The following is a 15,933-nucleotide window of genomic DNA, read 5'->3' on the forward strand; positions in this document are numbered from 1 at the left end:
ACGCTGCCAGTGATGTTGAAAAGGTGCAAAAATGATCAAGAATCAATGTCAGAATTTAATATTGATTCAGTCAAATTAAAGTTGACAGTAAAAGATTAATTTAGCACAGTTTCAATTATTGTTTGCTATCTGGGATAACTAGCAAAAATTGATTTTTTTTTTAACATCAATACAATCAGCTTGAGGACACTTATGCTTACATGTTTATTGGGACTACGAAAGCGTAACACTAAAACAAACACTAATAAAAGCTAAACTTAAATGAGCAAACCCAGTTTGGAATTTTAATAACTGAATACAAAGAATCATATGCTCTTTAATGAAACACAAATTATGATTGAAAAGGTAAAATTAAAACAACTCTCATAAGAAAAAGTGAATGTTGTATCATCAAAATACACATTTGTAGTTAAGGTTAATGCCAAATGTTAACTAATTTAAGAACTTAACAATGTACAGTGTTGTTAAATACATAATTTGTGTTGTATGCTATTGATACAAGGCTTTCTGCAATCACAAAATATGTCCCAGGATTTTTCTTTTGGAATATGTAGGCTATTTACAGTAGCTTAAGCATGTGCCACTGTCTGTCCCTCTGCAACTACTCTGATAAAAACAGTAAGAATGTTCAAAGAGTCCCAAGTTGTTCCCTTTGCAGTCATGGTTACTGACTGAATCCTGGGAGGTTTTTCAGGAATTAATTACAAAAATAATGCCACAAAACTTTTATTCAATTTTATATACTATACATTAACTGTGAATATGTAAAAATGATGCAAATATGATATTTACAGCACATTTCCAACAGAGCTCCAAATCAAATACCTTTATGTTGCTCTTTATGATTCTTTGTAAGTATTTTAAGGAGTCTATCATCATTACTGGCAGATACAATGTTTCTTATTTGCTGTATTCTATTGCTCTGTGGCATTAATCACCTTCTATACATATCATTACAACAACAGCATCAGGACCAGAAGTGCATCACGTGACACAAGAACAGCGATTATGTCTCTCCAGGAGGAAAGTGAAACTGTGTTGGTTGTTCCTTTGGAAAGTCCATGTGATCTTATTGATTTTAAAGTGGATTTCTTAAAAGTGTTATTGTATTTGCCGTTTTGTTTTTAACCCAATTTATAGAACTTAAAAAACTTTTAAAGTATGGATATAAACAGAAAAGAATTACATCCTTATGGTGTAACAAGAGCTCATGTAAATGTTTACATCATGCCACTCTTTTTCTCAGGATAAAAGCTTATAATGTTTGTAAGTGCATACATCTTGTGATAAATTGCCAAGATACCACTTACAGATTTAATAAAGGGAATTCCCTATCGTGTGGCTTGTGGCAGGTTTCAATCAAGCATCTGTTTGTTTCTTATGACTCACAAAGTTGCTTAAATTATCTTGCCATGAAAATTCCTGTAAAGGACTGTTCATTGTTCTTCTTCTTGCTGTTCCGTTTCAGACTTTCTATGAAACTATTTTCTTTCCTCATTTTCCTTTAGTGGATCTTGCAACAAAAAAGCTCTAAATTCAAGAAAAAAAAATGTTAAAAAAAATTTTGCAGTTCGGCCAATTTTAGCTATCATTCAAAGATTTTAGTCCTTTTAGAGGCACAGTCCTTGAGGACAAAAATCTATTTACAGTGTCATGCTAAGCTTTCATATAGGTTCACCACTGACAGCCTGGGTTGTTGGTGAAAGAGGGTTTATTGCAGGGTTTGACTGTATATGTATACATATTAAATAATGAATTAATCAATCGTTAATCATTAATGCAAATATCTAACAAGCTAATCACATTGCAGAAACTAATCCTACATGCATGCAGATAATGAGTCCGTTCCTTGTTGACCACCTGTTAAATCCGGACTTTCAGTCAGGTGACCAACTTGCTACCCTGACGGGTAAAATATTGCTTCATCATGACGGCTAAGTTAAAATTAAAGATGCTCGAAGGATGGCTGGCGGGTAAAGGACCACAGTACGTCACGTCATATGAAAACTATGGATAGCAGCAGAAGACCACACGTGTCGCTCGTGGTAGCTAAGAGCAGAAAACTGAAGCTACAGTTTGCATTGACTTATTCAAACTGCACAACAAAACATTTGGAAAAATGTTGCCTGACTCTTCATTTCTGCTTTGACAGTTGGATGGTAGAGTCAGAATTTGGTGTAAACAGATAAAGATCAGTGCATCCTCCTTTGTATCTAACTCAAGCAAAGTGTAGTTAAAGCAAATACCCTATTTCTAAAAGTGATTATCGTTTAAAAATTTAAAAGAAATTTTTAAAGCAAATGTCATAAAGTCAGCTCTGACCTCCAAAAGCACATACAAGTCCAGATCGAGTGGGTGTTTTTGATTTGCTTAAGCCTGTGCTTTGGCTTCTGTTAGACTAGGAAGATGATTCATCAGAGGGGAGTCTGCAGTTCCTGGCAGAGTGAATGACACTGATGTGACTCTGAACTTCCAGCCCTTAAACAGGGATTTGTGGTGGCCTGGGTGAAACGTGTCAGTGAGGTGAGGATAGAGTCATTTGTTGGTCAAGAGAAAACTGCGCAATGTGGAACTACAGTGAAACTACAGTGAGGCAATCGAGAGAGTATCATCAGTGCTTCCTGTCAGCACATCAAACACAGAAACTGAATTTGGTATATATGGTATATGACTCAAATTTAACATTATAGAAAATTTTATCTGAAATTAACATCTGAAATAGCTGCAGTTAGTCAGCTCCTTCATGTTAACCTGTGTAGTTTATTTTGGGATTCATTTCTCCATAAAAACGTAATGTTGTACCAAAGTTGTGGAAATGTATTTAAAGAATTCTTACAGCTATAAAACCATTGTTGTCTATAGTGGAAATCCAGGACCAGGGTAGCTGATTGTTTTTGGTTGCTAACATGTTAAAAAGAAGTGAAAAATTACAAATTTTCACAGTCAAAATGAAGGTCAAACAACTGCCTTTTCAAGTGACTCATGTTACATTAAAATGGTTTAATTATCTGACAAATACAAACATGTTTTCATCCAGGTGCTGTTGTTTCTGTGGCAGTTAGCACACTGCATTGGTCCTCTATTTTACTGACAACTGCGGAAGCAGTGGAATTTACATTTACAAAATGAGGAATTAAGTTTAGAACTATCTTACTCAAGCAAAATTCACTAAGAGGATGTATTTAAAGGGCTGTGAAAACAAGAAAACTCTCTCGATGTTGTGTATACTTTTCAAACTGTCCAAGATAAGGATTTTTTTAACCACATGCTAAGCAGGCAAATTTAAAAAAAAGTAATAATAATTATTTATGTGTAAAATTTATGTGTAATATTACATTGGTTAGATTCACCATAGCCTGTAGTCTGGATTCAGTGCTGGTATACAGCATAAATCTCCAGAATAGTAAAACACCTCTGCACTTGAATATTCCCGCCAACATAATTTGCTGTGGGTTTGGCAGACTGCAGTATCATCCTCTCAGGCTCATTACATTATATACATCCATGTACTCAGAGGTTAAAGTGGGCTGGAACGATCCAGTATGATATTCCAACACCTCCAGTTAACATGCAATTAAAACCGATAGGCAGGTTAATGCATTTACTGTCGAGTGAATTCATTTTTCAGTGTGCTGCAGCCTGACTTTCCTTCCAGTTGTGTGCATCAAGATAGTTACTCAGTAACAAGCTGGCATCAAAGACAAGGGGCGAGAACAAAAACAGAAATAAGTGCCAGGTAATTTCAAATGGAACTTTTCAATCAGTTTAAACATCCTGTCACTCTGTTAATACCCCATCATTTCATATTTCATGACTTTGCCTAAAAATATTATTTTGGGGGTGTGTGGGATCAAAAAAACCAATTTTGACCACTTCTACTGAGAACTATGGAGGAGGATTAGGGCCCCTGGAAAAAAAGTGGGGATGTCTTTTCTTTCTTTTTTTCCCCAGAATTCTGAGGGGGAAAAACTGAATTCTGACTGGCTGACCGTGACTGAGATGATAAACTGTCAAAGTTTTACTTCTACAATAGTTAATTAAGGCAAGGCAAGTTTATTTATATAGCACAATTCAACAACAAGGTGATTCAAAGTGCTTTACAGAGACATTAAAAACAAAAACAAATAAAAAGCATGATTTAAAATTGATTAAAAAAACAGTAGATAAAATCAGAACAGTAGATAAAATCAGTAGTTAAAATTTAAGTTTTGAAATTTAAATTTAAATTAAATATGTTTCTTACATTTCTGTAGCTAGTCGTGAGATCAATGAGGTGTTTCACTGTGAGTCCGCTGTTTTTATACCATCTCTATTTTAGTGCAATGAATGCCAAACGTTACAATAAATTCATTTCTAAATTTTCACAAACTTCTTGGTCTGTAATAATTATAGTTTTTATATGTATTGGCTGCTGTGTTTGTTGTACCCTGTGTTTATTAGTTTATTCTAATGTGTATTTTAACTTTATGATCTTTAATGAATTATCTAAATCATTCATATATTAATAAAAATTCAAATTAACATGACCAACTTACTTGGCAAGTATTTTGCTGTTGTTGCAGGATGGTGTCAGAATGATGTGTTTTGGCAATACTAGTGCTCACTGTCAAGCTAATGCTACTATAGTGAAAAATCGCACAAAACTCACTGGAGATGCAGCCTCAAGTTCCAAAAAACAGTGTACTGAATAACAGTTTCAATAAACTCAATAAAGCATAGATGAAAAGTAGACAAAAAGCGCCCCCAGGGGATTAAGCTGTAGACAAACAAACTGGAACACAGTAGAAGACAATCTGAGCCGTTAGCCATGCATAAACAGGGATCCAGAGGGACGCAGGTGGCACCCGTCTTAAAACTACGCTCAAAGACAAAAACAAAAAAGAACCACAATACATGTGATACACACAGTACGTGACTTAGGTGAATACATAATCGTTAATATACTGATCACTCATGCTCAGATCAGCCTATTTGCTGAAAAATAAAATGCAACTTCTAAAATGTTTGAGGCATTACATGAGAACTAAAATAAAATAAAACCTGAGACAACTTTAAACACTCCCGTGCGAATGACTTTCCAATGCTTGCTTTGGTATAACTGAGGTTTAAACATAGTCTACTAAACACACTGATTAATAAATGATTAATGAATACAAGGTGATAGTCCTATGTCCTTTTGCAAACTGAACACCACATGAACAGTCGTCATACCAGCATTGATAAACAACAGAAAAAAGTACATACAGGTAAAATAAGTTCAAACAAGTTTTCCAGTGCAGTTCAATTTTATTCAGTCTAATTCAATCCAGTTTTATTTGTATTGTGCCAAACACAATAACAATAACCTCAAAGACCTTTATATGTAAATTCATGACTTTACAATATAAAAGAGAAATCTCATCAATCAGGTTTTCACCTCTGAACAAGCGCTTGGTGACAGTGGGAAGGAAAAATGCAGAGTGTTACTTTTTATGATGGACCAGAAACTGTCCTCATCAAAGTTTTCTTAAGAGGTTTATTGTATCTTGGATGGTTTGTCAATGTTCCTTTGTCTTGTTGGCTTCTTCTGACATATCGTTCTGAATTTGTTGCAAAGTTGAAAGAAAGATGTGGCCAGCGGTCGACTAGCTAACCCAATCTTTAAAGTAACTCAAGTCGTGTGCTTGTGATGGTAAACATCTGGACCACAGTGTTGATTTGTGAAGAAGTAACTCTCATGACTCATCCAGTGATGTCATTCCCTGGCCAACCAGGGTCATGCAGTCTGTTGATGTCACATTTTTGGCTCGACACAGCTTGTTTGGTACGACAGCAGAATAGGTACTAATAAAGTACCGTGTACTACTACCTAATTGAAAACCCCAGGAACGGATTAAAATAGTTTTAGTTTCTTTTTCTTCTGAGTCGGTTGTTCTTTTACTAGTTAGCTAAAATAAATTAACGAACAACGAACCGTCCCCGTGACGTCATATTGTGTACTGGCACAAAATGGTGTTAAATATGGTCTAAAATCGTTAAACACGCATTCTTAAGTTCCAGCTTCATAGACAATGTTATATTTATGACAGTTTTCAGAGGGGCTTAGAGCTCCATGGTGTAAATGAACTAAAACATGCAGTGTTTTAGTTCATTTTAATTCCATAAACATCAAATATATATGTGTATAAGTAATTAAATAACATCCCAAACAAACAAACAAACAAAGACAATATACTACTGCGGCTTTAATGTTGCAACAAACATTGGTGTTGCTTCCTCTCCACGATGCGGGAGATTACATGATACTCATATGTGATAATCAGATTCACGTTCTCTGTGAAACACCACAAAAACACAAAGATAAATGCCGAGAAAATTAGGATGAGATAAAAAAAAAAGGGAAAGGAGTGTAGTTTTTGTGGCAACGATAATGACAGAGGAAACATATGTGTTTTAGATTGGCTGAACGCACGCCTACAAATAAAAATACAGATGGCAAGCCAGGGCCAAACTTGTAGGAGGTAATGTGAGATTCAGCCTCTCTGAGTGATTAGTTCCTCTTTTTCCTCCTTACTGACAGTAAAAGTACCACCAGGGGGCACTGTTTCCCAAAGAATGCTGCCAGCTTGTCTCATTACAGGCGTCTCACCAGTCTGCTTGAGTGTATTCACGCGCTGCATGTATGTGATTGTGCTTATAGGCAGATCTCTGCAGGGGAATTAGGCACACTCACATAGTGTGTGTGTGTGAGTGGGTGTTTGTGCTTGTACAAGTCTTAAAAGCCAATCGGTTTCCCCAGAGATTGGCTTGCCATTACATTATGTTGGCTACCTGAGATAGAAAGGCAGCGATCTACCATAATGACCTTAAGAAAGTCTCAGTAAAAAGAGGGGAAGGTGGATGAGCGTCTAAAAGACAGACACACTCTTTTTTAGTTGATGTACCTCTTAATGAGATTGAGTCCAGGTCCCTCTCTTTAAACTGATCATCTCTTAGGAGTTTTTTTTTCCAGCAATCTTTTGGGTCAAGACCTCATTACCAGTGTGCCTTTGTTGCCAGGCTTCCAGAGGTCACCTGCCAATCAAATGGCGTGTCGAGTCTGCCAGTGTGACACCAGTAACCTTTGATTTTATTATGGTGGAATGTGTGTGAGAGCTGCTCCTTTCTTGGGATTGCTTCTGAAAAAAGAAGGGTCAGTCATGAATGCACCCACTCAAAGTCACACCTATAGCATATACAACTTTCATTATGCTGCATTCTCTTCGTTTTAATAGGAAACCTACAAAGCACTTTCAGTATGTGTGAAAATGTGAGTTACTAATGCCGTCGATAATAAAGATTGAAGTTTAGCCAAATATTCTTCAATATCAGCCAATATTTTTAACCAGAGATAAGTAGTCACAGATTAGATGGGACGTTTTTCCCAGTCAAACAGTAACTTTTTATTCAGGAAATGTTGCATTTTATTCTTATTTTATTTATTTTACTCTCTTTTCAATTAAAGCAGATAAAGACCAGGATGAAACTCACTGCTCAGCTGACCTATTTTAGCAGTAAAAATAATTAAGCTCAGCTCTTTTGCACACAAATCTATTTAATACTTCAAATTTAATCTCCGTTTATTTATTCATACTATTTGTATTTTACCTGTTCTAGTTCTATTTGCACATATTAACCGGCATCTGTGTATGGACAGAGAAATGCTTTTCTTTGCACACATGACAATAAACGCTTTGAATCTTGAATCTCTGTTCTGAAGCAATAATGTTATTTAATTAGGTCAATGGATGTTCTCAAGTGGCTCAAACTAAGAGATAAAGGAAGAGTATTGACGTCTCAGAGACACATGTGTTTATGTCTGTGGCTGGGCTAATTTAACAGTGCCCTTTTGACTGGATTCAATGGGTGCTATGGTGCTGCTGTTTGTCCTGCTATAGCTCTGAACCTGGGGATTTACCCACAGAGAAGACAGTGCTCATGGCAGCAAGTGTCTCTCATTTCAATTGTGTGACAAATGTGCTGTTATGGAGGGGTGTGAAGGAGAAAGTGAATTTTAGTTTTAGTTTTTATAAATCTTGTATAAATCTTTTACAGGCAGATGACAGGTGTTCAGAGGATCCTATTAGTAGTGGGTGAAAATGATGGAACAGCAAACTCATCCTCCAGACTTGCCACAGTCTGCAGTCAGCATGCTGTTTGAAATAAATCAACCTCCCACCATGGGTGGACGGCAGCTCTTCTAGAGCCCAGCTAGTTGCTTTGTTCCCCCGCCCCCTCATTCATAAGCCAAATGTATTTCAGTTTACCAAGCTTGAAAAATGGATTTTGAAATGCGTTTGTATTTCATGTGTTAGACCGGTCCTACAGCAAACCTAACGACCCCTGTTATCAATGTGACATTGTGCACATGACATGGCAATAGGGCAGAAGTCAGTGAGCATCTCAGATGACATCAGTGGAAGGTTGTCTACATTTAACCCAAGGGAACTTTAAAGATTTGATTTTCTTTGGAGAAGTAATGGAATATAATATTAATAATAATAATAATACATTTTATTTATAGGTGCCTTTCAGACCCTCAAGGTCACCTTACAGTGTGCTTATAGGCAGATCAATACAGTGCGTATTGAAGTAAATCATATACAAACTCAATTAAATGTCCACTTGTGAGTCTCTCAGAGACAAAGACTAATGAAACACACTTATATTTGTACCCCTCAGTGGGCTCAGTATTAAAGAGAACTCAATATGGTCTGTATGTAAAAAAAATGAATGTAGCCACGATCAGTTAATGAAGACTTACTTTCTGAATCCTTGAGTTTAGTATTTTAGCCACTGCGTGCAGGTTTTTTAGAGCCAAAATGATCACATTTTAGCATTAGTTGTCACCTAATGCTAGCAAGCTTAGTTAGTAAACTACTTCCTCACTACAGATAAAATGCACAGATGCATAGCTGCTAATGTATTGCTAAGAGACTAACAGAATAGTAGCATTACACGCACCAGAACTGAAGTACATGAATCTTGGTAGGCTGTTAGTGCAATTAACTGCCCAACAAGCTGTGTCATTTTTAGGCCTTCTATTAATAGAGCTCAAAAAGGCACGTGTAACCTTGCAGGCAGCTAATGGCTACAGTCAGCAGCGTGGACTACAGCCTGTCAATCAAAGTTGACACACCCATAAGAATGATAACTCTATGAGATGAGTAAATGATTCATCTTGCATACAGATGGGTAAGTTAGCGAGAGAGAGTATAATTCAATTCAATTGTATTTATACAGCGCCAAATCACAACAACAATCACTTTATATTGTAAGGTAGACCCTACATACAGAGAAAAACCCCAAAATGATATGACCCCCTATGAGCAAGCACTTTGGCAACAGTGGGAAGGAAAAACTCCCTTTTAACAGGAAGAAACCAGCAGAACCAGGCCATCTGCCAAGATCAGAGACCAGGCTGTAAACATGCTTAGCTCTGCTGCTTCGTGTCCAGCACGAACTGTATACGTTCGTGCTATATATTTATGCATATATACATCTGTGTTTCTGACAGTCAGGGGAATTATAGCTTTGGGGCTAAGGAGGAAAGAAAAGTCTTTACTCTGGTGGAAAAACACCTGCACCATTATCATCATGGAGAAGATTCACAAATGAGCACGACAATCTGAGAGCGCCGCATCGAGTCATTTAGGATTAACAATCAGCAATCAGCACAGATTACAGCTCACGGGGAAAAAAACCACAATCTCTCCGCTCTGGTAATTAGGACCTCTAGCTGATCTTGAGTCAGGTGTGTGTTGGTGTGTGTGCATGTGTGAGAGAGTGAGTGAGAGACACAGCAAGCGACAGACTGAGAGAAACAACTGGAAAACTATGCTGGGTAAAGTTTCTCCCAATAAATACTGGTTACTAAATCTGTCAGACCCCACTACAAATTCACTTCTAACCACTTGATGTTGCACCCAAACACATTTTGTCGAATTTCCCCTCCATTTTCTAACCCCCTGCAGCTTTTAAGTAGCGCTGCGCTAGCAGCTAATCTCTCAGCCCGACAGTCAGGCTCATGGCTAACGACTAAGTGTCAGCGTAACAGATGGGGGTGCTGTCTACCCTGACCTGTTTACAGACACTAAAAGCTACAGGCATGAATGTAGCCTGTGATAAATCATTCACAGCGCGAAAATGAACTGGTGGCAAATAAACACCAACCTCCAGCCCACAATTACATTAAATCAATACATCAACCACTTATTGATCCGTAGTATTTAATCAAATGTAGAACACATTTAATTAATTCATGTTTCTTCAAATCTACCCTCAAATAAATACAATGTGCACAGCACCAGTTGAGAAGCAGTCTTCTGTTATTCATAAAACAGTAAAATGAACATCAGTGCTTAACTGAAGAGCTCCATCAGCTCACTAATTTATTTCCAGTTTGCCTATGCCAGTGATTGCAAGCAGTACTGTGATAGATAATATCCAGTTCAGTGCTTGAGGCATTGCATGTTTGTATTTTTGAAAAGTAAAAATAACATTCTGGTTTCCAGTTTGAATTAGAAAGCTAAAGTGATAGATGAGCAGGCAGAGGGAAAGAATGGCAGGTGCCACAGTGAAGATGGATTACTCCCAGCTGCAGTGCACTGGTGCTATAAGGTAATATATAGGACTCCAGTTTAAAATGCGCTGTTTATTCTCTGCTGAAAGAGTCAGGCCGTCCCAAGTGGGGCTATTCTGGGTATCAGGTATAGAAAAAAATGAGACCCTATTGAATTCTTACTGTCTGAAGCTAAATCAGATATTTGAATATACACTTCCTCCAGCTAGTCTAACACCTAGATGACTTGTAACTAGTTCCCCGTGTTCTTCATCTTTGGCCAGGTAAACATAAAAGAGCTGTTTTTTGAGAAAGAGTTAAATGGAAAGTTGAAGATTGAAGGAGTTGAAGTATTGAAGGTGAATGAGTTCAAATACCTGGGAACAACCACCCAAAACAACAGAGTGCACGCAGGGTGGACCAGGTGAAGATGAATATCAGGTGTGATTTGTGACAGAAGGACAGCTACAGGAGTGAAGGGGAAGACAAGATGGTAGTGAGACCGTGGTATGGAGACGGTGACTCTGACAGAAAAAACAGGAGGCAGAGCTCGAGGTGGCCAAGCCGAAGATGAAAGGTTTTTGTAGGGAAATGAGTACATGAGGGCGATAGCTTGGGTAAGGCAGGTTGGAGACAAAATTAGGAAGGCAATGACGAGATGGTTTGGTCATGTAAAGAGGTGGAATAGTGGATGTATTGGACAAATATTAATATTTAGCTGAGGAGGAAGACCACAGAGAAGATTCTTGAAGAAGGAGGACATGCAGAAGGTTGGTGTGACAGAGTAGGATGCGGGAGATGGGGTGAGTTGGATGAATCCAAAGAAGGAGACGTTAAAACATACACCAAACCTGTGCTAACTAATCGTTAATGCTTTAAGGTTTTGTCTTTTGAATTTCTCCTCCATTCATCCCTAAATTTGAAAAGTGTAGACACTGTCCAACAACACTTGGCCCCTTTGCTGTTAACTGTCTGTTTGGCCTGTCAGCCAAATACACTGTGATCAGGTTTCATCCATCCATCAAGTTTCTTCACCACTTATCTAATTCAGCATTGTAAGGGCCCTGGAATCTATCCCAGCTGTCATTAGGCAAAACGAGAAGAGGCTTTGATACAGTTACTGGATTGTACTCATAGAATTACCATGAAAGCAAAGTTCCCACACGTGGGACTAGTAAAGGTTATCTTATCTCATCTTATTTTAAATAGTAGTTATAATTTAGCATCCTGCCAACCATGAATATCTGTGAATGTGACTAATTCAGTTAGAAGTTTATGTAGCTAGAAGCTCAGATTTATAAGCCTGCAGGTTTACAAAGAAAAGAAGGTCATATGAAATTGAACCTCAACTTAACAATGATTGAAAGGACTAATATCTCATATGGATTACTATATTAAGTAATATTAGAACATGTGTGTGTTTTGTTGTGTTGAGACAGAGAGGTGCAGCACAAGGTCTGCATTTTCACACCTGCATGCTTGACTATTGTTGCTTTGACCTTTCCAGATTTCGGCCTATTGAAGCTTAAAACAAACTTATATTTGTGATTAAAGACGTGCAGAAATGTTTAATTTGATCGATTTCCCATTTGTGTGAAAGGGTCGCTGTTTGACACACTAGAGGACAACCAGCATGTTTACTGTCGCAGACAGACAGTCTTCATCATAGTAATCATTTAAAATGATGCATTTTTACATTGAGTAACCTAACCCTAACCATGCCCTAACTCCCTGACCCTAACCCTAAACAGGTCTCTGGTGACCTGGTAGATGTTAAGAAATAAAAACAGCCCAGTTCTAGTTGAAGTGCTGTCAGCATGCATTTCTGTATTTACTCAGCCGAACCCAAATGGAGTGTTAACATCACATGCGTGCACAGTGCACAAAGTTTACATTTATGTTGTGTTTCTAAAGGGAAGCCCCCCTCTGTTATGCTAATAGGCCTAGATATAACCAGTAATTCAAGATTAGTCAAACAGCAGTTTGTTTGGTTGCTGGGCACGCTCGAGAGACTTTCCTGTCCTGGTTCGACAGCGTGCTGGCAGAGCTACAGCCATCAATGTCACTGCACAGACAGTGCGAGGTACAGCATTTGTTTCCCAGTCCAGCCCTGTGTTGTACACAAAAAAGGAGCCGGGCAACGAGCCAGCAGAGAATCGCATGGAAAAGTACGAAGTGCATAGCTGCCTGCAATGAGACAATCTGAGCGAAAGTGGGATTTGGCACTGCCGTATGCATACGCAGGGCTTAGACATGTACACTTTAAAGGGTCCTGACAAACATTTTGTCAGTTTCACTTGCTAAAAAATCAGTGTCCTCACAGCAGCAGACGGACTCCTTGAGGATGAATCTCAACCTACTGTTGTGTGTGTGTGTGTGTGTGTGTGTGTGTGTGTGTGTGTGTGTGTGTGTGTGTGTGTGTGTGTGTGTGTGTGTGTGTGTGTGTGTGTGTCTTTTCTCAAACAGATCAGCTTAGATTGCCTCAGTGCTCTTGAAACGGGAGTGAGAAATAGAGATTAATATCAAATGAAAGAAGAAAGGAGAGAATACGATGAAGGGGGGGTGGGGCCAAAAAAAGCCACAGGAGGAAAGAAGAGACAAAGGCAGTGAGTGAGAAAGAGAAAATGATAAACAGGGAAGACCGTCACAGAAAATCTTCATTGCATTTTCACCCTGTCTGCATGGTAAGAAAAGAAGCAGAAAAACAGAATTATTCTTTTGAAGATTTGATTTTAGAAGCACTGTGAGTTTAGTACACCAGCAGCTTCTGCCAGGAACACAGAAGAGGCAATTTTACCCTTTATGGTCTTCCTCACAAGGTCTCATATTGTTCTGATTTCAAGCAAATGCGCAAAGATGTTATTATTATAGCCACAAACTTGACTGCGTCAATTCCATAAATGTACTTTGGTTTTGGTGGCAAAATCTGAAAAATAGTTTGTTTCAGTTTTTGTTTAGGCATCACTGAATCAGGTGTTTGTTTTTTGGTTGAACCCTGTGAAGGTCTCCATGAATAGTGACATTTAAATCCAACATTGTTCTGCTGCTTGGGAGTAAATTAACTGAACACATTGTGATTACTGAAAGCAAATTTGTTCTTTGTTTTTGTGTGTGTGTTTTTTTTTTTCTTGTTTTCAGTCTCAGCAGCATAACGGCGGTATTTAGCAAGGATTGGCCGGCCTGGCTAAATACAGTCCCAGGTGACCAAGTGCTCATGGGCCCCTGCTGTACTGCCTCTGTTTGAAGCAACTGTTAACCTTTGGAAAGGTCAATCAACTGAAAAGGGAAAAGTTCCAAAAATCAACCAGAAAAAACAAATAAGAAAAAACAAACAAAAGTAAAGAGGTGATCAAAAATGAATGCAGTTTACAGAATGATGTGTAGAATGATTTTTTAAAGACCACAAGCAGACAAATAAAGTGCAATAATAAGATGAAAAACTGTAGCATGAGCACACACACACGTGCAAACACACACACACACACACACACACACACACACACACACACACACACACACACACACACACACACACACACACACACACACACACACACACACTGTCCAGAAAGTCCAGAGCACTCAGACCAGCTAAGAATTTAAAATATTTCTGTTTTTTTTCTTTGTTTGTTTTTTGACAGAAGTAACTGTTTGTAATGAGTAGTTTGATCAAATCTAGAAAATCTGGTATTCTGTTAAAATGATCAGTAAACAAGGGTGATGTAGAGTCACCACCTGATTTGAAAAGAAGCATGTCACATGACATATTTTTTAAATGGCTAAACTGTTTTTGATTCTGTGTGGATCTAAGTCTAAAGTCTAAATAATCAAAGAAAACCCTAAAGACAACCAATCAGAATGTGTCATTTCTGACCTTCCCCCAAGGTTTGACAACCAAGGGACAAAAATATCGCTCTGACAAACAGAAAACTATTTGCGTTTCTTTTAAAACACAAAAGTTTTATTTTCATACTCCCAAACATGTATGGTTAGGGTGAGATGTCAGCCTTCTTTTCTTTTGGTGTCTTTTGGCGTTCACATTTCAGACCACCTGTATTCAAACGCTTTCACCTTAGCTTAGCAACTGGTGTAATCACAGCAAGAACTGTACAATCTAGCAAACATTACATTGCTAGACTAAATTCTAGCAGTGTGATGCTGAGTCACCCTAGTTGCTGCTTAGCTTCCCACTGGAACTGTGCAAACTAATTTTGATAATAGCTAAGTTACCCAACCACTACTGGGAAATATAGTTCAGCTAACAGCTTTGCTAAGTGGAGCTCCTACGCCCCAGCACTGATGACGCTGGTATTGTTCTTGCTGCACGTTTGTCCGTGTTCTTTCTTTCTGCCATTATGTGTTTGTCAAAAATAAATATATAAATACAAATTTAAAAAGTTAATGGTGTACCAGCCCACGCAGATTACAGAAGCATGCATCATTGTCTGCAGCCAGTGCCCATATTGTATCACATATGAGAATTGGATTAGGCAGTAAAAAGCATCACAATAAAGAGCTGTCATTAACATACCTGGCAAGCACAAGAATCAAATAACAGCTGCATGAACATGAAAGTGCTTCAGCTTCAAGAATTGTGAATTGCACTGTACTGTATGTACAAGCGCTCCTCTAGCTGACACACAGCCACATGTTAATAAATGTTATCAAATAATAATAAAAACTGAAACATGTGTACACTGTAATGCACTACAGTCAAGCAGCCCTGTTACACATTCTGCCTCTGTCAGTGTTCAAAGATAATCTAACTTGGCGCACATTATAAGCTGTAGCTGTAGCTGTCCAGTTTTCCTCAATACAATATAACCTCATTTAACATCTTTATACATTAATATTTCTGTAAATGGCAAAGAATGCTAAAAATCTTCACAGAAAGACTTTGTTATGCAGGGCCATTGTACTGGCGCCACGATATATTACTATATTTTTGATCAGTGAGTATAAGAGATAATATTTTATAAAAACGAGGCTGTGGCAGTGGGTTTCTGATTGTGTGGGGGGACATTTGGAGCTACAATGCATCAGAGACTTTGGGGAAAAGCAGGCAAACAAGAAAATCACTTTCACCAAGCCAAGCGTCTTCTCCAAGAGCGAGAGTCTCATGTTTCGAGTGGCCTTTTACTTGAACTTGACCTGCGATTTTCGAGTTTGGCGATTAATAAAAACTTATCAATGCTAAGCATCAGCAAGTGGCTGATGCAAATCATGCAAATCTAAAAGCTGATGTGACAGAGAAGCTACTGATGTTGCATGCACGTTATTAACAAGTAGCGTGCCTTGTAATGGTGAAGTGTTTGACTACCCATTTTTCAGCCTTTATTAGTGGCGTCTCTGAT

The sequence above is a fragment of the Rhamphochromis sp. 'chilingali' genome (genome assembly GCF_963969265.1).
Source record: "Rhamphochromis sp. 'chilingali' genome assembly, chromosome: 20".
Taxonomy (NCBI): domain Eukaryota; kingdom Metazoa; phylum Chordata; class Actinopteri; order Cichliformes; family Cichlidae; genus Rhamphochromis; species Rhamphochromis sp. 'chilingali'.